The sequence below is a fragment of the Myodes glareolus genome, chromosome 16 (assembly GCF_982192425.1).
Source record: "Myodes glareolus chromosome 16, mMyoGla1.1, whole genome shotgun sequence".
NCBI lineage: Eukaryota > Metazoa > Chordata > Mammalia > Rodentia > Cricetidae > Myodes > Myodes glareolus.
Genome location: NC_142041.1, coordinates 41,508,615 through 41,535,113, shown reverse-complemented (window position 1 = coordinate 41,535,113; position 26,499 = coordinate 41,508,615). Strand labels below are relative to the sequence as shown.

Below are 26,499 nucleotides of genomic sequence, written 5' to 3'. Positions count from 1 at the left end.
TTATCACGTGTGTAAGTCATATGAAGCACACACTGACAACATAGAGACATCAAATTTCCTCTCTACCACTGGAGAGAAAATCACCACTTCTAGGCTTTGGATTCCCCCTCTATGAAATAGAATGGCCATTCATAGGATTACTGTTAGAAATGACTAGTTTAAAAGATACGTCAGACATCTTTAAAAATGCAAGTCCTATTATTGCTATGTGAGCTAGCAGAATCCAGTTATAAGCTGACATATAAATACTGTATGCATGTAGCCCAGTTATGCCTAAGTTATTTTAAATAAAAACAAATACACACACTTAAAACGGCCACCCCTTACCAAGCTAAAGCGTGACATTTCTTTTTAATGGCATCACAGGATCCATTGCAGGAGTTGAGCGACTCTCTTCTGTTATACATGAGGTCACATTCACAAGCGCCAAAACAATGACACCCAAGCCGATGACGTTATGCATTCCTTTCTCCAGGAATAGCAGCATGCCCTCTTTAAGCAAGGCAATGCTCCAGGTGCCGGTGCCCCAGATAGGACTGGGATGTGGCTGTATCCTCAGGACAATTATGACACAGCTTCTCCCAGAGGCTCACTAAACCTTGCTCGTTGTTAAGACCAATCACGGACTTCCTGGTACATCTTACCTTCTGCCTAGCCCGAATCACTGCTAGCAATTAGCTCCATCCTCCAGGCATGAAGCTTTCTTTCAGGTAACTAAAGGCTTTAAAAAAGATAAATCTCCAAAGGAAAACAATGAGCAGATACTCTGGTGTTTTTCTACTACTAAGATAACCCAGGTTAGAATTCTAGGAACCAAAGCATCCTTCCCCAGAGTATCCATTGACAGGCACAGATCAGGTGCCTAACAGCACCGAGAAAGCAAACACCCACACTAGCAAACATGCCTGGGGTGAGAATAACACGAGCACACCTAGATACCGGAAAGAGCGAGTCTCCTCCCGTGGTCCTGCAGAGTAGACAGGCCTGCTCTCAAAATCTATTCTCCTTGGACAATGGGCAAGTTCAACCTTCTTCAACAACTCCTTTGATCTTCATAAGAGTTCTGGGCTAAAGGGCCTCTTTAGGTGGTTGCTGTCTGTCTTAGTTACTTTGCCTATTTGTGTGATAAAATTGCTGACAAAATCAGCTGAGGAGAGCAAGGGTCTATTCTGCCGCACAGTGCAACATTCAGCCCATCCTGTCAGGGACGCCACGGCAGCAGGAGCTGGTCATATCCTATCCACAATCAGGAAGCAGAGACAGGTGAATACACTGGTGCTCAGCTCCTCAGAGCAGGATCCAGGCAGGGAATGGCCCCACCCACAGTGGCTGAGTCTTCCCACCTCAGGGAATAAAGACAGCTCCCTCCAGGCCTCCTCAGAGGCTGGCCTGCTAGGCGATTTTAGATTTTGTTGAGCTGACAGTTAACTCTGTCACACCACCTACGCGTATCTGAGCCCAAAGAACTCTAATTATGCTCCCAGAGCCTAGAGCAAAGCAAACAAAATAGATAAGCCTTCTGCTCCAACCGTAAGGAATCTCTGAGAGGATTGCCTCACTGTACAACACACGGCACAAGAGCAGTCGACAGTAGATGTCTCGTGGGCGTGTTTCCGACTGGTCAACCCATAGGTGACATTATAAGCACCAGAGCCTTCATTCGTTCCTTCTGGGCTGCTGTAGCCAGTCTGGCTACAAAAGAGACGCCTCCGCGTCTTGGTGCTCCTCACGTCTCCTAGCTTGAGACTGTTTGCTTAACAGGCTCTCATATGGGGATTGTCCAGGAACTGCCATATTTGTTTCTTCCTTGGCATTTTATGGAAGAGTAGAGAACTTGCAGCACTGTTTGCTGTCCGGAGCATGTCCTCATGTTTCCCGAGAATAAATAGCTTTTGCTGTATTAGCCAAGATTTTCAAGGGGAAAGAGAGAAAAAGAGAAAAACAGAGGGTGTCAGAGAGAGATGCAGACGCAGAGAACACATACAGATATTCATAAAACCTGTCTCATGCAGTTCTAGACGGCCAAAAGTTACATGATCTGCCCCGCAAACCAGAGATCAGCGAAAGCCAGGGGTGTGATCCAGGTCACGCTCAATGACCCGAGAACCAATGCTAATAATGTCACAGAGTAAACCGAGATGGCCGTGTCGGTTCCAGAAAAAGCTTGAGTCCACCATTCCTCTGCCCTTTTGCTTTTATCCAGGCTACCAACTAGACTGGGTGATGCCTGCCCACATCCGAAAGCTCCCTTTGCTCTACGCGGTCCATCAGTTCAAACACTAGTCCCATCTGAAGACACGCTCGGAGACATGGAACGGATGTCTTACGAGTTGTTTGGGTATCAGCTGCCCAACCAAGTTGACACTATCATAGGGTCACCCTTTGTCAACCTGGTACCTGTACGCTTCTTCTTAAACCAAACTTAATCTCTGAATAATGACAGTAATTCTGCCTAGCATGATCCAACTATCCTACATACAGCAAAAATGCCTTAATCTTTCCCCCAGAAAAGACATGCTCCTTGAATGATGCTAACTTTTGATAAAAAGCTCATAGTTTAAATGCTATGGCACACAATTGCAATACTTAAATGTCAATTGGCATAAAGCTAACCCACCTCTTGTTGCACGCTAAGCCATTAGGAGAGGAAAATAAACCAAGGCATTTGCTTATGACATGTGTACACAAACTTGTATTTTATAACAAAACAATCTTGAAGAGGAAGTACTCTATATCATCAAGTTCATTTCTGTAACTAGAAGTAGGATGTGGGCAGTAGATAGAATTCACAGCCATCTCCTACTACCTAGTCTGTATTTCCTTTGCCCTCAGCAAGTGCTTCAGCTGAGCATGGTCCTTTTCCTGATAGAATGAGTCAAGTCTTCGTCTGTACAGGATCTTAGCCATGAGTGGTGTCACCTGAATTGGGTTGTGTTTTTTATTGGCCTTGATCATTGGGCATGGTTATCCTAAGAGACACAGATAAGGAATTTCTTGGACTCTTTCTGCCTCCACTGTAGAACAGTAATCTAATTTCCCCTTAAGTAGTTCAACTAGTTCACCTCAGCAAACCCTTCTTGTTACAGAGACCTGAGAAGTACAAAGTGTCTGGGTGCAGGCTTAACTTGCAGTTCAGTGTGTTCCTTGCTGAGTCTTATGGTAGAAGTGTTCCTCAATCTGGAACACAGTTCTCTCCAGGATAGTTGAATGAAAAATGTCAGCAACTCGAGCAAGAATTCTGCTAGTGGTCACCAGTGAACCTTTTTACCTTGTGTTTTCAGGATGGATCTTAGCTAATAAATAGTACCATTTATTGGATACTGATTCAGAACACATACAGCCTTCTAGAGAACCTGGCCCCAGACCAACTGGTACTGTGACCAAATCCTAAAAACACGGTTCAGTAATTTCATCAAGCCAGCTGCTTCCATTGGAGAGTGTGGGGAGGCTGGTAAACTCTGTAGCAGGGTCTTTTGCCACACTTCTTAGACTGCGAACTAAGTTGCCTGATAAGAAGCCGTGGTACACGGAATACTCTCACATCACAGTCCTGTGAGTTTATGGGTGATAGTTTTGACTGACAGTGTGGGGGCCAATTCCATTATCAACGGAAACAGCTTCAACTCCCAAAGATTCATCAGAATTTAGGGCTTCAGTTTCCTCAAGGTTTTTCCACATATCCCTACCTCAACTGGCAGGATCCCACTATTTTCCAACCAGTGCACTCATTCTTTACCAGAGATGTAACATGAGGGCCTGTTTGTTGTTTGAGTTTCTGCCTACCCGGTTCCCACAGTTGTTAGGTCCCAAAGAAAATCACACAGAGGTCTACATACATTATAAACTGATTGACCCATTAACTCAGGCTTCTTATTAACACTTATAACTTATATTAACCCATTATTCTTATCTGTGTTAGCCACATGGCTCAGTACCTTTTTCAGCAGGGCAGGTCACATCTTCCTTCTGCTATGTCTGAACAGGACTGCAGAAGGAGCTCCCCACTTCCCAGAATTCTCCTGTTCTCATTGCCCTGCCTCTGCTTCCTGTCTAGTTGTCCCACCTATACTTTGTGCCTGGCTACTGGCCAGTCAGCGTTTATTTAAAACATAATTGACAAAATACAGAATTGTGCTGCACCACAGAGATACCTGTGAAACCTGGAATTTCAGTTCCTTTATAACCAGCCAATCACAGAATGAGGTTCTGCATTTGCTTTTCAGTCATTCAAGCCCTCCAGCTACAAGATAAGAAACCCCTTCAGAACAGACCTAGAAGCTTCTAGACGTCCCTATGAAGTACCTCATCTGAAAAACTAAGCCTGGATCAATTCACTGCTTTGTCCAGGAACAGCCAGTAAGGCACAAGGGACCAACATGATCACAGTTACTAAATTCTAAAAATACTCGAAGGCGCTGTGTTAACAATGGTCAACTTGACAGTCTCTAGGCCCAACTAGGAGACAAGCCACTGGGAATGCTTGTGAGACCCTGAATGTGGGTGGAACCATACCTTGGACTGGGGATCTTAGACTGAATGAACGGGAGAAAATGGGGGACCAGTGGGTCAGTTGGTAAAGCACCTGTTTCACAAAGTCCAAAACACAAGCAAAATACGAAAGCAAGGAGAAAGAGCGAACCCACAGTGGGTAAAGAACACACTGCAGCTGCTTACAAAGAACTAGAATTTTATTTGGGAGTCTCTAACATTCATATAGGAACGCACATTCATAAACAAGCAGGAACATGCCTGAGCATGTCACTTTAAGATTATAGATCACATATTCAAAGAGAAAGGATAATTGACAGATTTGGGGGTCCTCAATTTGAGATCTTGTTTAAAAAAAGGAAGATGTGATAGTAGCGGTACACATTTATATCCCTAGCTCGTGGGAAGCTGAGGCAGAAGGATAGCAGATTTGAGGTGAGCCTGGGCCACATGGGAAAACCTGCCTCAAAAAACAAGAAAGGAAAGAAAAGGACAATGATGGACAGGAAAGCTTCTGCGCAAGCTCTGTTCTAGCGTGTAGGGTCCTGAGCATGCTCTGTTCTATCGTGTAGGGTCCTGAGCATGCTCTGTTCGATCGTGTAGGGTCCTGAGCATGCTCTGTTCGATCGTGTAGGGTCCTGAGCATGCTCTATTCTATCGTGTAGGGTCCTGAGCATGCTCTGTTCTATCGTGTCCTGAGCATGCTCTGTTCTATCGTGTAGGTTCCTGAGCATGCTCTGTTCTTACCATGCAGTCTTTAAAAGAATGAGTCAGAGCAGTTCATTAACGTTGGCAGATTCTTTGTAAGTTTCGCCAAAGAATTTTAGTTGAAAAAGAAAGCACAGCTTGAAGATGCATCAGTTCAAGTGTTTGCTCTGGTGGAGCCCACCTCGTTAATTCAAGTGTTGGCCGCAATGGTGCCCGCCTCACTTAGTGACCACATCTCCTTCCAAGGCAGTGATTACGAGTATCTTGTGGAGATACAGTCCACATGCCCACAGGCTATCTGCTATGGGAAACAGGTACTCATTCATATCTTTAAATGTGATTAGATTGGAGAGCCAATTCCAGAAACTGCCAAAACAACTCAGAAACAAACATTCTTAAAACTCTGTTACTTTAGAACCACTCCCAGTGTCAAAATTTTTATTAGCCAGGATTCTTCAGTACTATAGATGTGTGTGTGAAAGAGAGAGTTGGGAGGGATAAGGGAGAAGGAGACAGGGAGAGAGTCTGGAAGACTGAGAACTGAAAACACTAACCGCTGAGAGCAAAAAGTGCTCTCATTCTTAGCCTGAGAGCAGTCTCACCATTCCCGACCATTGCATTGGATGGTGCTCACTCACTCTGTCTAGGAACATCTTCTTTTCTTAACTTGTAAATTGAAATGTTCATGTCTTCTGGCAAATCATCTCACAGACACACCCACCAAAATAATGCTTTATCAGCTTTCTGGGCATGCTATAGCCCAGTCAAGTTGGCTCATGAAATTAGCCCCATATGCCACTCCTCCAGCATGAGGGTTATGAGTTTTAGGCCACCATTGTTAAAGGATGCCCAACTGTTCCCATATGGTCCGCTCAACTCAGATCTCATAATGTTGCTGAAGATAAATGCAAAAATATCTATTTTTAAAATGCCAAATTGCAGACATCTGAACAAGGGCTACGGCCGTCGTGATGCCTTCCTACGCCCAAGCTGGACTCTGCCGCACTTTGTCCCGCTGTGGCTACAGCGGTTGTGTGTTTTCAAGACACTCGAGCAGTTAAGTGCTTGATAAATGACTTTTTTCAAGATGTGAAAGCTGAAGAAAATCTCAGGAATGAAACAGAGGGTTATTTGCTGAATGAATTTTAGAACAACGGCCTGGCCAGCAAGCCCCACTCTACATGGCCCAGCAAGGACACAGAGGAGCAGACAGTGAACATGAACACAGGATGAGACGCACGGGACCAGGGCCGCAGCACCGTATTCTCCAAGTTGTCCTACTACAAAAGGAAAAGCTATTATAAGAACCCAAGAACCTAAACCCAAGAACCACATTACGAAAATATTAACCAACACCAAGGACTAGGGACTCATGAAGCCGAAGGGGCGAGCCCACGTTAGACTCCAAACTGAAGCGCAGGTGTTTACTTAAAAACATTAATTAGCGAGCCAAACATAGGTTCATGACCAGAGCTCTGAAGAAAGTAGAGAAGGACGCAGGGGTTCGAGAAGGGGTAAATGCCAAACCATTTCCTCAGTAGAGTGATGAGGGAATTGCTTGCTCAGGGGCGGATCGTGTGGAAAACCGTGATTCACTGTTCAGAGAGGGAGAACCTTCCAAAGAATGAATGGTACCATTAGAGAAAGTGAGGCTCCATCAATCACGGGGATTGGGAGTATTGATCTGCACACTCTCGTGGATGAAAACATGGAGCTGAGTGCTGACCTGACTTACGACGGGTCTTCGGAAGCAGCCGGGGGTGGGAGGGGGGGCGGGGTGTTGAGCTAACACGGGAATCTTGCCTGGGTAGCTCACCCTTCTGAGCTGGCTCTTGGGGAATTCTGCACACTTCCTCATGGAAGGTCAGGAGCCTCCAGCACTCCAGTCACTCTGTAAACCCAACCCATCCTCCACTCCGAGCTCCAGTGGTGCAGGTTTCAAGCTTCTCTAGACCCCTCTGGTGACTTGGTCACAGCTCACAGGATACATGAGTGCCCCCAATGCCCTCACCACCTCAGCAAATCAGAACATGGAAAAGCAACCCAGAAAAATCATCGAAAATGCAGGACCCCGCAGGGTACTGTCTTGTTTGTGGTACAGGCATCCCAATACGGTTGGTAAGCTGGGAAAGATGCTTAGAGGCATGAAGACATCTTTTATGAAGATAGCCATCGTATTGCCCTGTCCATTAAGTAGGAACTTGGATGCATTAAAAATTAATAGAAAACCATATCAATAATGAATGTGTGGTGTTGTGCAAAACAATCGGACACTAACCCCAGGTTAGAGAATGTGTGGTGAAATGGGGGCTACAGGTTGTGTGACTTTCTTCTCACTGTAAGGAGAACAGGACGAGAGAGAGAGAGAGAGAGAGAGAGAGAGACAGAGAGAGACAGAGAGAGAGAGAGAGAGAGAGACAGAGAGAGACAGACAGAGAGACAGAGAGACAGAGAGACAGACAGAGACAGAGACAGAGACAGAGACAGAGAGAGAGAGCGCAAAGCAAACTGGGATCGCTTGACGGTCACTGAGCCACGCTGCCGCCTGCACTGACGAGCACACGCTGTGCACAGGGGTCGGCTCCTGTTGATCTGTTTTCAGAATAGACATGTGGCCCTGGGTCTCTGAGCTCATCTTATAGCTGATCCAAATCCTTTGGACCAACCCAGTTTCCTGTGAGTAACAGACCACCTCCGGCAGAGCTTGTTCGGGTCAGCCACTGTGGAACCCTGCTTTCAAGAGCCCCACAGAGGGTCGAATGAAGTTAGGGAGCGAGAATAAGGTAGAGTTTGCCAAGCCCCGACCTCCACCTTGTCCTCGTCTTTTCCACCACGCTTACTTTTGATGTCCAAAGAACAGTTTGCACTCCAGCCGTCTCTACACTCCTGAGGTTACTCCCAAGGATTTGGTAGTTTCCTGTGTTTTCTTTCTTCTCTTCCTGTGAATATCTAATTCCACAGTTATTACACACAGAGAGAGAGGCAAAGAGATAGAAAGAGAGAGATACACACAGACACACACACACACACACACACACACACACAGAGAGAGAGAGAGAGAGAGAGAGAGAGAGAGAGAGATACACACATAGCTGATACATTTTGGCTTCCAAAGTTTTGTAAGGTATGTTGGCTCCAGAAGAGAAACAAAAATTTAAAAAAAGGCCATTCCCTGGCAAAGAAAGAGCCTGGTGATACAGGTGGTGGGGCGAACATTCCCAGCCTGCTTCCCTACTTGGTTCCTTTGATGCAATTCATTTGTGCCCTACAGGATGTTTCATGGTAACGAAACCCATACTCAAAAATCAAGTCTTCGCAAGTAGAGCCACCTCGGGATTTTTCTGTGCAGTGGAGCCGTGTGTGTGAGCATGTGCGTTAGGAGGAAGGGATGTTACTCTCCGGGTACTTCCAAAGCTGATCCCGAAGGATAAAATAAGATATGGCTCTAATTTAATGAGATACTAAAATCTTCCAGCTGCCTTACCTAACAGTTCTTGTGCTTGCCCCCGGTATAAAGAGCTGGGGCAATAACTCTATTTACTGCTTTGATTTCCTCCCCCTGGCTCACTGGTGGGAAGTCAAAGATGCTGATTTACAAACAGAGGTTTCTTCCGGACTATTTTTAGAACAATGCTTTCCCAGATTTATGGGAGGGGGACTCCAGTCACTTTTGAGCAGCGTAGCATTTCACTGCATAATAATGAAGTACTAATTGCTCTTTGTCATCACTTTTTATGCAAATTGCCCGGGAGCATTTGCCCAATATGCATTTTACATTTTAACAAAGAAAGTGCAGTCCTGATGAACAAGAATCCTATACCCAAGCAAAAATAAAAACATCAGCTATAAAATCGACTGTTTAAGGGACAATCTAAGAGATACTTTGTTCTATGTTTACCAGTCTCATCAGTTGGTCTGCTTGACCAATAGGATTCCTTCGAACCCAAAATAATGGTTTATGCATTAAGCAAGTATATATATATACACACACACATATATATATGTATATATATATGAAATTTTTGTACATAACCTTCACATTTTGCTTCTCACACAACATTGTTTTTCTAGCAGAATTTAAACAGGCCACGTTAAAACGTAGATTGCTGAGGAACTGAATGGTGCAAAAACTCTTTTAGAGGCTTTCACTACCAGAGCCTAGAAGCTTGCCTCAGAACGTGTGTCCTCCTTCCAGTCTGGATGCCATCGCCGACCACTATCAAGCGACAGCGAGAGACACAGGACCGAAACTTGGGGAACTTCAGAGAGAAACTAAACTCCAAACCCAGCCTTCGCGGTTATCATGAAGATGCGTTTGTCAAGGTTAGAGGCTAGGACATATTTTATTTAACAGTCTGTTAGCTTGATCTATACCATCTAAATATTTAAACATAAGCTATGTGGGCCCCCATTTGCACAGCGCCCTGTGCCTCCCTGAAGTTAGGCTAATCCTTCGAACCACTGCCCACTTCCAGCTCACAAGTGTCAATGGGATGTTTCTTCTAAAAATGCGGTAAAGCCCCCCCCGCCCCAAAAAGCACCTCTGCTTTTCAGGAAATCTACACTTTGAAAACAAAAAAATCCAGCGTGTAATTTTTTTTTTTCCTGAACAGGTGCTGTTCTGGGAAGCAGTGAAGACATCCCCCAGATGTGCAGACACTGTGCCCATGTAGAAATGACCTTTCTAGCATACTGTTTCCAAAGACAGACTATTTCGCAGGAATGACTATCACTACGGGAGAAACCTGTACGGTTCCAGGTTTCAAAGCCATTTTCAGATTTAAAGTGGTCATCCAAGCCCCTACTTCAAGGCCGGATGTTTAAGGTGTGATCTACCTGCTCCTTGGAGTCCGCCTCCTGCTCCAGAACAGCCTGTACCTTGAGTTGTTGGATCAGTGTGGGCTGGGAGATTGGCACTCCTGGTCCCAGACCCCTCCATTAGACAGCCTGATTAGGGGATGAAATAGCGGCAACCATGAGCTTCTGGGCCCAGGAAATGCACTGTGAAGGGCGTAATGAATTACTTATGCCGTGCCGTGTGCGTATAAATCATATTAAAGCATGCCGAACAGTACATTATCATGCTTCTATTTTGCATTACAAAAGTAACTAATGTAAGCTGCAAAGTGTACTTTTAATCCATTATTCATTTCTAAAAGTAGTCAGACCATGATTCAAGTGCCGTAAAAAGCTACCAGTATAAGCAAATATGCTTTTCAATTCATGAGGTTGAAACAGCACGGTTTTCAAATCGATTTTAAATTGCGAAGTATTTATCAAAACTTATATTAAATCTTTGCATTCCTCGTTCGGGAGCAGGACTTATGACAGGCCATAACTTTTTCCCTCAAAGAGGTTATTGTTTTCAAACCCAGAAATCCCTGCCATTCCTTTCATCCTGTGTGAGTCTCTGTTTGTTTTATCTCACTCTTGGTGTTTACACTGGATCAAATATCTATTTTTAGTGACCTTTCTCATTTGGGCTCAGCTTTGCATACTCTGGTTTTCTACCATGCCTCAGTGTGCTCAGTGTCTCTCCCAACAATGTTTGCCCGGTGCTCGAGCAAGAACTTGGGGCGAGCTTCCTAAGCACCCCACTACACTGTTCTTTAGAGTCCCGGGAAGTCCCTGCTCAAAAGGTGAGAGCCATTTGAGCCATTTGGCAAGGCTGACCTAAACTAACACAAAAGCAGCACAAGGTAAAGATGACAAACAAAATAAATGTTGCAGGCTCTCCTGCGAAGGGCCATAACTCCTTAACGTTCGTCATAAAAAGTGAGGAAAGCCCGACAACCTAAGAGAAGCTGAACGGCAGGTGTGTGCAGAAAAATTGTGAGGGAATAGGAACACCTCGTTCAGACGAGAGTGGTTCAAATTAAGGCCACGTGACACCGCACTCCCCACGCGTCAAAGCATGATCACCTAGTTGCCGGCGAGGTTGTGGGAAATATCCCTTAATATTCTAGCAGGACAACTAATGAGCGCTTAGCCCCTGGATGGCAACAGGACGCTCCGGATCCATGCTAATGTTGTGACCTCTAACACCATTGCTGGGAACTCACCCCACAGATGGATGTGCACTTATAAAGTGATGTGTGTGCCAAGTTGTCAAGTTGAGACGGAAGTGTCCCCACCAGCCATGCTGACGGCTTAGTCTCGAGTCAAGGGTCGTCTCAGAAGGTAGTGGGAACTTTCCCGGAAGGCTTGTCACTGGCCTCTTTTTCTTCCCCATGAGCAGGACACCTTCGTTTAATGACCACCTCTGTCAAGCTGCTGTTCCTTACCGCAGGCCACAGAGACAGAGGCAGCCGAGCCCTCTGAAACCCTGAGCCAGAATGAACCCTTTCTTACTGTGGGTTGTTCTCTCAGGCATGCGTTATGGTAATGAAACCTAACACAAAGGCCACCCACAGCAGAATCACATGTAACAGCCAAAGTTTGAATACCACTCAGGTGTCTATTAATAGGTATAGAGTTTAACATCCTGCCGTGTGCCTACTTGGCATGAATATTTGGCTGAACATTATACTGGGTGTTTACAGAAGTGGTAAACATTTAAATAGGTCAACGTTTGCATAAAGCAAGCTGGTCTCTGTAGTGGGGCTGTGAGGCAGGGGCTTCATCCAGCCTGTTGAAGGTCTGGAGATCTCTCCCCCCAAAAGAAAGAACTCCGGCCGGTGCTCTGTGAACAGGGCCTTGGAGTTTTTCTCCTGTCTTCTGATCTGCCCAGAATCACTGACATTCCCTGGGTTCAGAGCACGCTGGCCTCCAGAACAGAGCTGCCCTTTCTGCTATCCTTGACCTCCAGCATATAGACAGCTTAGCTTAGCACATCTTAGAAGCCTTGCGCCTCCACAGATAAGCACTCCTGTCCTAAAGCTCTCTTGTTTGTTCATCCCATTGACTTTGTCTCTGAAGAACTTGGATGGATGCAGCAGGGAGCTGGTGAAGAAAACCCAGTAGACGCACAGTGAATAGTACTTAGCCATGAAAAAGCAGATGGAGAAGACTCTTGTTCACTGGGGTGAAAATATCTTCAGGATGTGATTAATAGCTGTAAGACACAGAGGACATACTGTTTGCTAACCTTTGTATAAATGGGAAAGCAGGTAGCATTATACATTTGTAGTTGAATATATCTGCACTAGGAAACTATTTATATTTTTTGAAATACAAATACAATTACATCATTTTTCCCTTTCCTGATCCTCCTTCAAACCTTTCCCATGTGCCCTCTCTCAGATTCATGGCCTCTATTTTTACATTGTAAAAATGTTATATATGTAAAAAAATATATATGGTGATTTGAATGTGCTTGGCCCCCTAAGCTTATAGGAAGTGGCACTATTAGGAGGTGTGGCTTTGTTGGAAGTAGTGTGTCACTGTAGGGACAGATTTTCAGGTTTCTTCTGCTCAGGATACTGTCCAGTGTTTCAGTCAACTTCCTGTTGCCTGCAAGATGTAGGACTCTCAGCACCATGTCTGCCTGCATGCTGCCATGCTTCCCGCAATGATGATAATGGACCAAATCCCTGAAACTGTAAGTCAGTCACCCCAATTAAATGTTTTCCTTCCAAGGGTTGCCATGGTCATGGTGCCCTTTCCCTGACAGATGGATGTGCACATGCACTTATGAAATGATGTGTGCACAAATTTATTATCATGAGACTGTGAAATGACTCTGCAAGTCATGCTGATGGCTTGTTCTCTAATTGGTGGTCATCTCAGGGGATAGTGGGAACATTCAGGGAAACCTTGTTACAGGCCTCTTTTTTTCCCTACCTGAGAAGATAGAAACACTACCTAAGACCATAAATATATTTCTAAATATATAAATAGAGCTCACTCAGTATATATATGTGTGTGTGCTTGCATGTATATAATGATAGATTTGGCACTTAGTATTGGATAACCATTTCTCCCATCCTGGGCTTCCTTAGTTGCCTGTAGTTCTTCATCTAGAATGGTGGTCTCATGACATTCCTTCCTTCCATGTTAGCATGTCTGTCAGTGTTAGCCTTTCTCAGGTCTTGGTTAGGCAGCCATGTTGATGAGACTTCACAGTGTAGTTTCTCTGACATTTCTAGGAGACACAGCCGTACAGCCAAGTTCTTGTTCCTCTTACAGTCTTTCCACCCCATCTCCCACTATGATCCCACTATGATCCCTGAGCCTTAGGTACAAAAGTTGTATCCGTTGAGACTGGACACTGCATGGCCACTTGTTCTTTGCATTGTGATCAGGTGTGATTTTCTGTGGAGATCTCTGTCCGTGGCAAGGAGACATTTCTTTGAAGAAGGATGAGGTCATTCTTGTCTGCGGGTACAAGGATAAATATTTAGGGTGGAGTTAGGGATTGTGCTGGTTTAGAAAAATTAGTGATTGCAGGTTCTTCTCCAAGATCCATCACCCTAACCCCCAACTCCTCCCACCCCTCAAAATTCATAATCTCTTCTTTAGTTATTATTATTGTACATACACATAACATATGTGCACACATGTCTATATAATCTACTGAGTCCATTTACCTCTGCTCGTCTCTACATGTACGCAACTGACTACTTGGTACTGGGCAATTTAGTGGGGAGGTCATCCCTGGAGGAGGAAGACTCGCCCTCTCTCAACAGCCATGCCCTTCCTGTAGCTCGTCTCTAGGGCTGGGACCCTGGCAGGTCAGCTGGTGCTGTCGCTGTACTGAGTTTGCTCAGGGAACCACATGCTGAGATTTCATGGGTGCAGCATCCTTGTCACGTCCAGAGGACACCATCTCACAGCAGATGTTCTGGGCTTCTGGCTTTCACCATCTTTCCACTCCTTCTGCAGCTTCCCCTGAGCCGTAGCGGTAGCAGTTACTTCACTGGGCCCAGTGGGGTTGGGCCCCCCAAGACACTTGTGCTCTGATTGTAACCAGTTGTTTGGTCTCTATAGCAGTCCCCATGTGTTGGAAAATGGAGCTTCTTTGGTGAGGGGTCAGAGCTGCACTTCTAAGGGCATAAGAGTAAATATTTAGATTAGTTAGAAATTATATTGGTTTAGGAAAATGGCAGTAGGTGCTTTCCTCCCAGGTCTGTGACGTCCCCAGCGGTGGGTAGTTGGCTACATTTACAGTACCAGGCCTGCATTCCCTTCTGTTGAGCAAGCTTTGAGTCTAATTAGATAGCTCTTCATCACCCACAACATAAAAGTGCCACTATTATTTAAAAAAACACACGTACTATCTAGGCATATGTGTATATGTATATAAATAATTGAAGTAATGCCACTTGGGGTGATTACTACTTCCACATACACACCAGGAGTCCTAGACTCACTCAAGTCAGGCATAGGAAGCCCCTGTTTGAATTGTCGGGCGGGGGGGGGGGTGTCTAAGCAACTCCCAAAATAATACAGACCACTGCCACTGCCTTTAGCTGCCTCCCAGGCCTGGAAGGTAAAACCACACAGTCCAGACACCAGCTTTCAAGAAATCAAGCTGGAACTGACCTGGGACACCTCCTTTCTGAGGATTAACTCTCACAGTATTGGGGAGGGGGGCGGCATGTAAACTGCAAAGGGGGATTAGAAACCATAGGCTTACCCAGTTGTAAAACCTATGAACCACAGTAATGGCTGGACGGGCAAAGACATCCATTTTGACGGGCTTCCCATCAAAACCTATGGACCACAGTAATGACAGGATGAGAGGGTTATCCATAGTGATACATGGCTTCCCATCAAAACTTATGGACCACAGTAATGGTTGGATGGGCAAAGATAGCACGGTGCTCCATGGCTTCTCATCAAAACCTATGAACCTCAGTAATGACCAAATGACCCACTTATCTGTTATCAAAATAGAAGGCAAAGCTTTGCCTGGCCTGGCATCTCTGCTCTGCCACTGGGCATCGCCACGCATGCAAGGGAAACTGAGAGAACAGTAAAGTTGTCATCTTGAGTGCTGAGGGCACAGAACAGCTCTTTGGTAGAGCATTTACTTAGCCAGCCAAACCCTGGGCTCCATCCCTAAGGCCACCAAGAAGAAAAGGCCCCTGGAGCGGCTCTTACTCCTTTAGGAGACTGTGACCATGTAACCTTTCTAATCGGAAGGTAGCCATTTTACATCTCCTTCCGGAAAGACTGAAATACTTCCTACTTCAAACTAGTGTTTTTGTTCTTTGAAACTAGAGAATCTATATTTCTCATTTTAAGACAACAGTTCCTATGGGAACAAAGTATCAGTTTCTCTTGGCAACCGCTGCAGCTTTTCCCAACGTTGATACACTTGCGGTTTCAACACAAAACTACTTTCAGTAAGTGCTTATTGCTACCATCATAGAAATAAAAACTGAAAGTCCTAAGATGGACATAAAATTACATCATATAAATTATGAAAACTATGCAATAATAACCTAGGAACAACACCAAACAAAAAGACTTCAAAGAAACAACTTAAAACAGTAACGCCTTCTTTGTGTCTGTTTTCTAAATTTTTGTTTTCTGAGTAACTAGCAGTGCAGAGAAAGAAAACAGGAGACTGCAGCTAGGTGGAGGGGGATGGGCGTGCTGCACACTGCAGGAAAGGCTGGTCTGCCTGTGGGAGAGCGCTTGCAACAGCCAGCACCAGCTTCACACCCATCTCTGTAGGAGTCAAATATGGACCCACTGGTCCCTGCTCTTCCCATGAAAAAATGACGTACAAGTTTATTTTAAATGACAACATTCCACAATCCTTTACTTTTAGTTTCCCCGGTATCACATGCCATGTGTTGACCCAATATTGAAGTCAACCACTGGAAGGCATGGGGGGCGGGGGGAGAATGACTACATGAAATTTTCAAAAACAGGTGTCTAAAACTTAAGCCTTACACTTAAGACCCAGGGAACATCACAGAAGAGCGGAGGAAAGTCTGTAAGAGTCAGAGGACTCTTAGACATTATCTTAAGACATCAGCTTTGAGATAGACTCTTCTAGAACCAAAAGAAAACATGAAGTGGGCAGAGGGGCGAGGTAGACGTGGGAGGAGTTGAGGGAAGGAGTGGAGAACAAATGTGATCAAGACACATTGTATGAAATTCTCAAAGAATCAATCAAACTATTATATTATTAAACCAAAAGGTTTGGGACACAGCCTCATTTGTCGAGCAATGTCTAAGCTGCTACCCATGCTTCTGTATTTTCTCCACAGTTGAGAGTTCCTGAAGTGCCACATTCTGTTCTCAAGTGTTGGAGTCTTGGGGATCATCTGACAAAAAAACCATTTAGCTCAAGATGAGGAGTCTTCAGTGCCTAGTGGCAGCCCTGGAATTGGGACCGTCTGCGTCCTCCAGTGTTGGCCTCATTCATCGCACACTGCTCACCTTGTTGTTAGTCTTTGCTGTGGGTTCCGTCCGTATTTTTCACATCTTTGAGATGTCATTCTGTACCATCTGTGCCACTCGGTGTGACTCATCTCTGAAGCTTAACTGACTCGCTCACGTGAGCAGTCTGACTCTCAGAACGTGCACGCTCCCCATCATGCTGGAGGCTTGCCTCTCATTCCCTGACAGAAGCGATGCTTGCTTTGGCGTCTGCCATGGTGGCAGATCTTCCTCTGATGATAGGGAAGCTATCACTGAAACAGAAAGACAGACAAAGAACAATTTCTGGATTATTATGTTTAATAGTCATATTCAAAAGTCAGCACACCTAGGCAGACGTGGTGTGTGTCTGTGATCTTAGCACTCACAGGGCTGAGACAGAAAGAGCACAGCGTGGCAGTATGGATTCTCTCTCTCTCTCTCTCTTTCTCTCTCTCTCTCTCTCTCTCTCTCTCTCTCTCTCTCTCTCACACACACACACACACACACACAAGCCAGCATCCTATGTGTGGATAAATCAGAAAAGAAAACCAGCAGACTTTGGCTGAGACCATTTTTCTTTGGTGAAAATGAACTCAGACCCACTGGTAAGCAAATGTGAAAAGACATAATCGCACATTGCTTCTTTTTTAGATATATTTATTTATTATGTATACAACATTCCTTCCATGTATGTTTGCATGCCAGAAGAGGGCACCAGATCTCATTATAGATGGCTGTGAGCCACCAGGTGGGTGCTGGGAATTGAACTCAGGACCTCTGGAAGAGCAGTCAGTGCTCTTAACCTCTGAGCCATCTCTCCAGCCCCCGCACATTGCTTCTTAATGACAAACAGCATTTCACAGTTCAGAACAGCGGCATCTTTTTAAGATGGCTACTATGAGATCCAGATCTTAACAGATCGCCAGGAGAAGGTAGACCAGTGACCGGAGAATGCTGAGTTTTGATGTGAGCCTCGAGAGAGAGAAGCCTTCATTTGGCGGGGCATGGTCCAGCCGTGCATCTCTTTAAACACACCGTGGGCTAAGAGAACAGGGGTGGGCAAACCAGGATGCAGAAAGCGTGAAAAAGAGCATCATGGAGTACATTTCCAAAGTAGTCTCACCTTTCGGAAGATCGCTTCCATAAATGGCTCTGCAGTGATATCCCAGCTATGTTCCGGACGCCAGTGGCTCTGCTGTTGATGTTCTCATCCTTGGTCTGGCTGCTGGGTGTTCACTCTGAGAGAGCACGCTGAGTTGTGAACCTCTGACCTCTTCCTTACCCTTTATAAGTACACTGTATTTAGAGGGGGAAAGTCCTGCCTAAATACTCACGAGATTTATAGGTGTAACAGCTAATGTGTATACACTTATTAAGCGGCTGTCTACGTTTTCCGATGGCATGCTAGAAGCTTGCGGTGAAGGAGGGGGGAGAAAAGGAACAGGACAAAACCCACCTCTAAAATCTCAAGAATGAAACCAAGCCATGAAGCAGGAATGAAGAACTAAGCCAGAGTACAATGTAGCAGTTTGTCAATAAAAAGTTGTGACCACCTGGTGACGTCATTTTTAGGGTAATAGCAGAACTATTATAACTAGTCTCCTTCTAAAAGAGGACAGATCAGATTCATGCCATGAAGCAATGTGGTTTTTTTTCCAGGATTGTCTCTTCACTGCTCAGGGAGGTAGGTAGTGTGAAGTCATAAATGCCAGGGTTTAAGTACCGAGTGGGCCAATTTTAGCTACACAGCACTGGGCATATTAACCTATCTGACCCTTAATTTGTTCATCTGTACAAGAGCAATAATAAGACCTACCCTGTGGAGTTGTTATGAAAATTAAGTAAATAACACACTTGATGTTCCAGGCTACTGCCCAGATCAATGGCAAGAGCAACAATTATTATTATTATTATTACAAAACATGACATTTGTGGGGGGGATATTTTTCGTTTGAAATCACTTAAATCTATTTAAAAGCAAACTTGAATGTTTTGGTAAAGCTATTTCTTTCTACAGGTCACATGAAAAACATTCAGGAGCCGTGAGCATTGCCTGCACATGAAAGACTATGACTGTTGAGAGATTATGACTACCAAGCCTTATAGATTTTAGTAGAACGTGAGGCGTGAACGTGACCGTGCAAGCTCCTAACAGGTGCTGTGTGTTGATGCACAAACGCCAAGCAGTTAATACAGCCCCCAGATGTACTTGGCCTTCAGTTTCCTTTGCCACAGTTGCTTAAATAGGAGTTACCGCCCTTGACCTGGGGAGCAGAGCTGCCAACAGAGCAGTCCACTGGGAGACTGTTTCAACTTGAAAGTGTTTCTGAGCAAGTTCTGGCTTTACTTTCCCACCCAAATCAAAATGCAAGGATCACGTTGTATTTAGACAGGGTTCGGGTCTAGATTTTGATTTCTGGATGTCTAAGCATTAAGGTTTATTCCACTATACATCCTGGTTAGCATCAAATAAGTCTGTACCCACAGAAAGCGTTGTTAATATAAATAGAAACATATTTATATAAAACTCCTTTTTAAAATAACCTGGAGCCCAAATGAAGCCCCCAAGTCCAAAGAAGCTCAGAATGGAGAAGTCACAGCCGTCTTCGTGTGCCTGGTTGTTTTGACTGTCCCCATGTGCCTGGTGTTTTGACTGTCCCCATGTGCCCGACTGCTTAGATAGCTGAGATTTTTTGAACTGGAACAGAATTAGCCCTGTCCAATCTTGTCATTCAAGTTTGGTAAACGAAACTAGTATTGTTTTTAATTTCATTTCCTTTTTTATTGAAAAAAAATCTGTTATTTGCTTTTCTAAATTACACTAAAATCTAAGTTTACTGTCATGGTGCTGAGTCTGCCTGTTTGCAAAAGACAAAACACAAACTATTGCTAAAAGTAGCATGGTACAGGTGTCCACTGTAACCATGAGAGCTGCCCAAGGAGGGCTCTCAGAATGAACGATCGGAAAACGGTTACCTGGTGCTTCTAGACATTTACACACAGTCTGCTTCTGAGCTGGAAGAGAATGGTATGAGTTTCGTCTCCGTTTTAAAGGGGGAAATTGTTGGGAAGCTGAATCGCTCTTTGATTCCAGCAAGCACTCAATGCTAACGTTTTCTGGTGTCTAACCTTGGCTCTGTTGTTGACGCTCTCTCTCAGCCCTAGGAAGCCTTTGTGATTCAGATTCTCCATCACGACACAGCAGTATGGCATGTACTCTTTGTTTCCCACAGCTGATGCATCCCTGAACGCTTGTGTGAACTCAGTGCTGGAGAATAAAATCACAAACTTTGAATATATTAGAGAAGTATTTTCAGAAATTTCCAGATGAATCGTTTTGTCAAAGGAAAAATTCTGTGTATTTTATTTTTTTAAAAAATGCTCAACGCTGATCAGTTAAGAGTTCATTTTACTCTTGCAGAGGACCAGAATTCAGTCCCCAAAACCCTGGTCAGGTGACTCACAACTATTTGTAACTCTATCTCTAGAGGATCATCTTCTGACCTTCAAGAAGGAAACCTGCACTCATGTGCACGTAGCTGCTCTCTCTTCCTCTCTCTTTCTCTTTCATGAGAGGATTAAAGGTAAAATAAATATAAATTAGGCTTTTAGTATTATTGCGATGGTAAGATTTGCCCAAGTGACCAGATTTGAAACCATTAGAAGTCATACATCCCGGTGTGACGGTGAGAGAGGATTTCCAGAAAGGTTGATCTGAAGAGGGAAGAGCCACCCTGAATGTGGGTGGCACCATCCTGCTGGACTGAATAGAGAGAAGAAAGGAGGTTGAGTGCCAGCATTCGTCTGTCTCTCTTTGCTGACTTCAGACATGATGTGACCGGCCATCTGAGGTCCTGCCTGGATACTGTGAAGCGCTATTCCCTCTCAGACCATGAACCCAACTCTCCCATCCTTCAGTCGCCTCTGTCTGGTAATTTATCACAGCACTGAGACAAACAACTTATGTGCGTCTCTCCTTTTAACCTGGGGCACGGTTTAAAAGGGAGTGTATGGTGATTTTGCAGGTGTGGTTGGTGGGGGGGAGTCTGGAAGTTTTACGAGTCTTGGTCCTTGGTCCTTGTTCAACATCTTGTTGCAGTGTTAAGGTAGGAGCACCCGGGACGGGGGAGGGGCAAAGAGAGCTGGGCTGATGCAGGATGGTTGTTCAGATATTAAAATCACCCTATGATGTTGGGGGTGGGGCAGGGGGAGAAGAAGAGAAATCTAAGCTGGAGAGAGGGCAGGCCAGGGAGGGGGAAGAGCTTGGGTAGGAAGAGGTTCAGCAGAAATGACAGGGAACTTTGCATGGCCACGAGGCTAAAGGAAGAGTAATGGGCACATGGTGATGAAGGGGTGGCCACAAACAGCCAAGGCTGTGGCAAGGCAAGAGTCTAGGAGAGAAGATGATGCTGGGGTTTTAGTTTAATCTGAGAGGGTTTTAAATAGAGGGGTGAGTGACACTATTCAACCTTTAAAGCAAACCTTCCTTCTGCCGTGTGAGGCCAGATCTGGGTGGTAAGGATGGAGCTGCAGACCATACTGCCATCCAGGAAGAGAGCGTGCAGCCTGCAATGAGGTAAGGTCTGGGGAAATGGGGGTAGTGGCCAGGTTTAAACTAACGTTTAAAGATAGAATCAGTGGGTGTGGCTGAAAGATGGAAGCAGGGGAGCAAGGGGAGTGAAGGCTCGGGGGTCACTCCTAAGTGTGAGCATGAGGACGAAGTGACTCCCGAGTGTGAGCGTGAGCACAGAGTGACTCCTGAGCGTGAGTGTGAGCACAGAGTGACTCCTGAGCATGAGTGTGAGGACAGAGTGAATCCCGAGTGTGAGCGTGAGCACAGAGTGACTCCTGGGTGTGAGCATGAGCACAGAGTGACTCCCGAGTGTGAGCACAGAGTGACTCCCAAGTGTGAGTGTGAACACAGAGTGACTCTCTCTTTGCGTGTTTCCCAGCAGGACAGCATCTCAGCGATTCAGGGCCTCCACAGTATGGTTCACCACTTCCCTCCCTCCAGCTCTGCTTTCCCTCCTGAATTCTAGATCCCTCATTTTGTAGTCCTGTAACGCACTGAACCCAGTCCTTCTCCTTCCTCCTCAGTTCTGAAGTTGGAGGATTGGATTTTTTAAGGACAACCTGTCTCCTATTGAACCCCATCCTCAAATAATTTCCCGAGTACTGAGGGATATCATCGCCAGGAGAGTCATCAGCTCTCTTTCTTTTCTGTCCAAACCATCTCCATTAGTGACATCCCCTGGCCAGACACTGTTGGCATCTTCTCTCTTGTTTCTTGCTCTCCCCCTCCGCCCTGGGCCTATTTCCAGGTTTACTTTCCTGAAGGAAGAAATCTCAGCGTTGTAGCATGAGGGCCAGCTTGTTGGGGTATCTGTTCCCACAGCCGGCAATTCCCAGAGAAAATCAATCACACGGAGATCTCTATAAGTTATAAAGCTGATTGGCCCATTAGGTCAAGCTACTTATTAGCTCTTATAACTTATGTTACCCCATTATCCTTATCTCTGTTAGCCACATGGCTCCGTACCTTTTCCAGTGGGGCAGCTTACATCTTTCCTCTCCAGTGGTCTGGGCAGAACTGCGGAGGGAGCTTCCTGCTTCCCAGAATTCTCCCAGTCTCTTTGCTCCACCTCTACTTCCTGTCTGGCTTTCCCGCCTATACTGCCTGCCTGGCCAATCAGCGTTTTATTAAAATATGATTGACAGAATACAGACAATTCTCCCACACCACAGCGTTTCACACCACTGTTCAAAAACGGCCACTGCCTTCGTATAATGAAGATATCAACTGCAGACACAGTGGTGGGATTCAAGGTCGTCTGTCTCTAAACAGTGGCCAGTGTGAGAGGTACTACCTACAGAAGAGGCAAGATGCCGTGACCGCTAAAGAGTGGGAGGAAGGGAATGGACACCCGTTTGCTGTGGGATAATGCTCTTGTACACTATAAAGATTTTTCACTGTTATTAGTTTCATAAAATATTGCTTGGTCAGTAGCCAGGCAGGAAGTGTAGGCAGAGCGACCACACTAGGAGAGTTCTGGGAAGAGGAAAGGTCGCCATCCAGACACACAGTCGCCATCCAGACACAGAGGAAACAAGATGACAATGCCTCACTGAGAAAAGATACTAAGCCACGTGGCTAAACATAGTCAAGAATTATGGGTTAATTTAAGTTGTAAGTTCTAGTTAATAATAAACCTGAGCTAATAGGTCAAACCATTTATAATTAATATAAGGCTCTGTGTGTGTACCAACTGTGGGACTGAGAATGACAGAAACTTCTGTCTGCACCCGCTGGATATGAACACACTGAATATGGGGACTGTCCCTGGTCTACATGAAGATCCCTTCCAGAATGCCCCTGACAGAGGTCCCACCCCGTCAGTATCAGATCCTGGAGAGGACCTGAAGGTGAACACAGGATGTTTTGACTGCTTAAACTACCCCCTTTCCTTTAAGATGGAAATGTGTCAGACCTGGCTTCCCTTCCATGACATGACCCATAATCCAGTGGTACCAAGCAGAGGCTTCCCCATGAGCCTGGGGAGGAAAGTGAAATCTCCCCACAGGGTGTAGAGAACCCACAAGCCCATAGCTGCCTGTAGCCACTTTGATTGGGCATCCCGAGCTCCTCTTTGGGAACAATACCACCAAAGAGGTAAATGGAACAACACCAACAAAGAGCTAGGGGCACTGCCACTTGTAGCCCATGGGAAGGGAGCACAGGACACTGTATTAACTGTCCTTATCACTGTGAACCAAACCTGCCATTTGTGCAAGAAGCAGTCTGTGTCCAGTGCCATTCAGCTGAACCTCTACTCAAGCCAGGGAGGGTCTCGATGGTTTGTTTACACCTCCCGCCTCAGAGAGGGCCTGCGAGCCTTGGATCCTCTCTGTGCCCTGAACTCTGGGAAGCTCCATGACAATGTCAATGTTATCACATTGCCACCTAGTTTCCCAGGGGTTTATTTCAGCCCCATGCAGAACTATCTGTAGAAAGTGTGTGTGTGTGTGTGTGTGTGTGTGTGTGTGTGTGTGTGTGTGAGTCCTGTTCCTCAGAGCACATCCACCTTCTTTTCTGCATATGGAGTTTCTCACTGGGACTGTGATCTCTGAATTACACTAGTCCGACTGTCTAGGAAGTCCCTGGTATCCCCCTGCCTCCAGTTCCCCAGCACTGAGATTATAAGCATGTGCCATCACACCGATCCATGGGTACTGAGGATCAGACTTGGAGCTCCAAGTTTGTGTGTCAACTACTTCAGCGACTGAACCATCTCCCTATCTCCTCAGCCTCCGCATAACGTTTCGAAATTTCTTCAACCTAAAATGTGACACCATCGTACCACAGAGGTGGCTACAAAGGTTGTAAAGCGTCACCTAATTATTCAGATGAAAGGCAGGAACACTGTGCTGCTCAGGCACCACTGCACAAGGTCTGGATTGGTAAGGTTCGGATCATCTGACATTTCTACAATGGGACAAATAAGACTATCTATTCATCGTGAGAGTCCTGAACGGCTTTGATTTGCTCATGGTTTTGAATAAACTAATAATAGACCAAACAGTTTTGTTGCATTCCATTCTACATCCGGACAGCTTCTCCCTGTGCCTTCCTTGAGTGAACACAGGAGGCTGTTGGATATACTGGCGCTGTCATGCCATTACTGTTAGCCGTTTTAGAATACTAAATGTGACATTCATGGCCTAGTGGCATTAATGCACCTTTCAAAAGTGCCCAGTTTTTTTTTTCTTGAAAGTAATTTCAGCAGTGATAGGCTACCACTGGGTAATTTCTGATAAGCAATTAGCACATATCAAATCAAGACATATTATCCAAGGCTTTGTGCTGCCACTGCAGATATAGCAGGGGTTAGCCATTAAAAACATCAGTGAAAACTTCTGCTATTATTACGGGAGCAGTGGGCAATATTCAAATGGAGACAACTGAACCATTTAAACAAATGTATTTTTAATCATAAAATGTCACTCCTCTTCAGACCCGTGTTTCCTATTAATGTGCTGGAGACAATGTTAATAAGATTGGGGCGGCCTTCAGAGAGCAGCTGAAGTCTCATTGTGAAGGACAGCGATGGAGAACACAGCAGTGCGGGACTCTGTAGCATCACTGATGGGATGAGACTTGACAGGACCTAAGGTCGCCAGCCAACTGTCCAAGCAACAAAGAGACACTGAGATGACAACGCAAAGGGGCTCCTAGCCTCACCCTCACCTTCCATACGGGGGTGGGGGAGGACAAGGTTAGAAATGTTATAGTTGCGGGTGTGGTGGTGGTGGGGAGTGGGTGTTCCAAGTTGCTGTTTCACAGACTAGCTCATTCGTGAAGTATGGATGGATCTGAAATATCATTGTGTCTACCCATCGTGACACCCTAAAGAGAAAATACCACATCCAGTGGGCGCTAAGATTTCCATGGGCATGGTGTGTTCCCATCACCGCCATCAGCTGGGTGACAGTTGACAGCCAGGCATCCAGTCCCTACGTGAACAGCCAGCTGCTACAAACTGGCCATCAGTTACTCTTCTGTGTCCTGAACTGAGAAAGAGATAGTGAATTGGATGTGCAAATAAACAGTAGAAACTGACGCTGAAAAGGGGTGGGGAGCCAACCTGGCAAGCCAGCCTTCCAAAGAACCCAGGGCCACTGCTGGAGATTCTAGGAAATGAAAATGACAGGAGTCTTTTGATTGGTCCCAAGGGAATGCTTCGGAGTACGGATCACCATATTCCCAGAACACACCCTAGTTTCCCTGGGGGTCCAGGGAACAAACACATCTGCCAGACAGAGAGGAAGAGAGAGAGAGAGAGAGAGAGAGAGAGAGAGAGAGAGAGAGAGAGAGAGAGAGAGAATATCCCTGAAGGGAAACAGTCATAAGCAGAGAAAATATCCAAGAGGGAGCCTCGGAAGAAACCAAACAGGTTTATGGCTTGGGAGAGAAAAGTGGTTTGGTGCAGTTTGAACTGACCTGGAAGCCCTGGGCTTTCTTTTCTAGTCAGCGCTCCTGAGGAGGAGGGGGGGTCACAGGCAAAGAGTTCTTCTCTTGGTGGCGGCCTTCTCCCTCAGAGACACATCTACTAGGGTTGAGTACATGACCTGGGGTGCATCAGAGGTTGGAGCTGCTAAGAAAGGGGCAGCCTTTGCGCATGTCTTCAAGGGCTGGGGTGGCAGCCAGAGTCACAGAAGATGGAAGCCCCTCTTCCTCCGAACATCCTGAAGAGGGTTAGAGGCAAGATTAGCAAGTAGAGGCTGCTAATCGCTGACAGGAAGACAAATCGCACGAGGAGACTTACCCAGGAGTGCCAGCTGGTGGGGCACTAGATATCAGGACTTCCTGCATAGACAGACAAGCTTGCCTCTGTGACGGGAATGGAGCAGAGACACTCGGAGGAAAGCAAAGGCCGTACAGCCCCCCCCCCCCGCGGGAGATGGATTAGGATTATTGACAACTTCCAAATCTCTGTTTTCAATTGAGTCCAGTGGTTTCTTTACAGTAGTTTCAACACCAGTGTCTTGAGTAAGCTGCTTCCTCTTGCAGCAGAAATATGATCTAATTAAACACCGAAGACCCAAGGCAGAAATAACTCCATCATTCTTTAACCTCCAGTGAGCTAACAAGTTGATGGAGTTTCCCATTTTGTGCCCCCCACCTTCCGCCCTGCCCTCGGGCCAGTCCTGGTCACAGACAGGCAAACACTGCTCTTGGAACAGTGTGTGCTAGGCTGCTCACCTCTGGTCTGTATCAGATTTATGAATGGGTCACGAACTGAAAAAAGTCGATTTAATTAAACAGCTTCAATGCTCCAGAGGCTTGGCTGTTGCTGTTGCTCTCGTCATCTCATTGGCTCACTTATGAATGACTTCCCGTGATGAAGTTTTAATGACAATTTTATCAATGAAGGAACCGAAGCTCGCAGAAGTGAAATGACATTTTTTGGAGTCTGTAGACAGAGA

The 26,499-nt window shown here is 45.6% G+C and overlaps 1 long non-coding RNA gene across 2 annotated transcripts in view; it reads left to right on the top strand.

Annotated features, from left to right (window-relative positions):
- The first annotated feature begins 19,582 nt into the window (after window positions 1–19,582).
- LOC125391189 (uncharacterized) overlaps window positions 19,583–26,499 on the top strand; it is a 10,489-nt gene continuing 3,572 nt past the window's right edge. Inside the window, exons 1-4 of one of the 2 annotated variants that reach the window (XR_014997350.2) lie at window positions 19,583–20,446; window positions 20,993–21,091; window positions 23,821–23,973; window positions 24,528–24,788. This is a non-coding gene — a long non-coding RNA (uncharacterized LOC125391189). The remainder of the gene's footprint in view (window positions 20,447–20,992; window positions 21,092–23,820; window positions 23,974–24,527; window positions 24,789–26,499) is intronic. The other variant, XR_014997351.2, reaches the window with a different exon arrangement.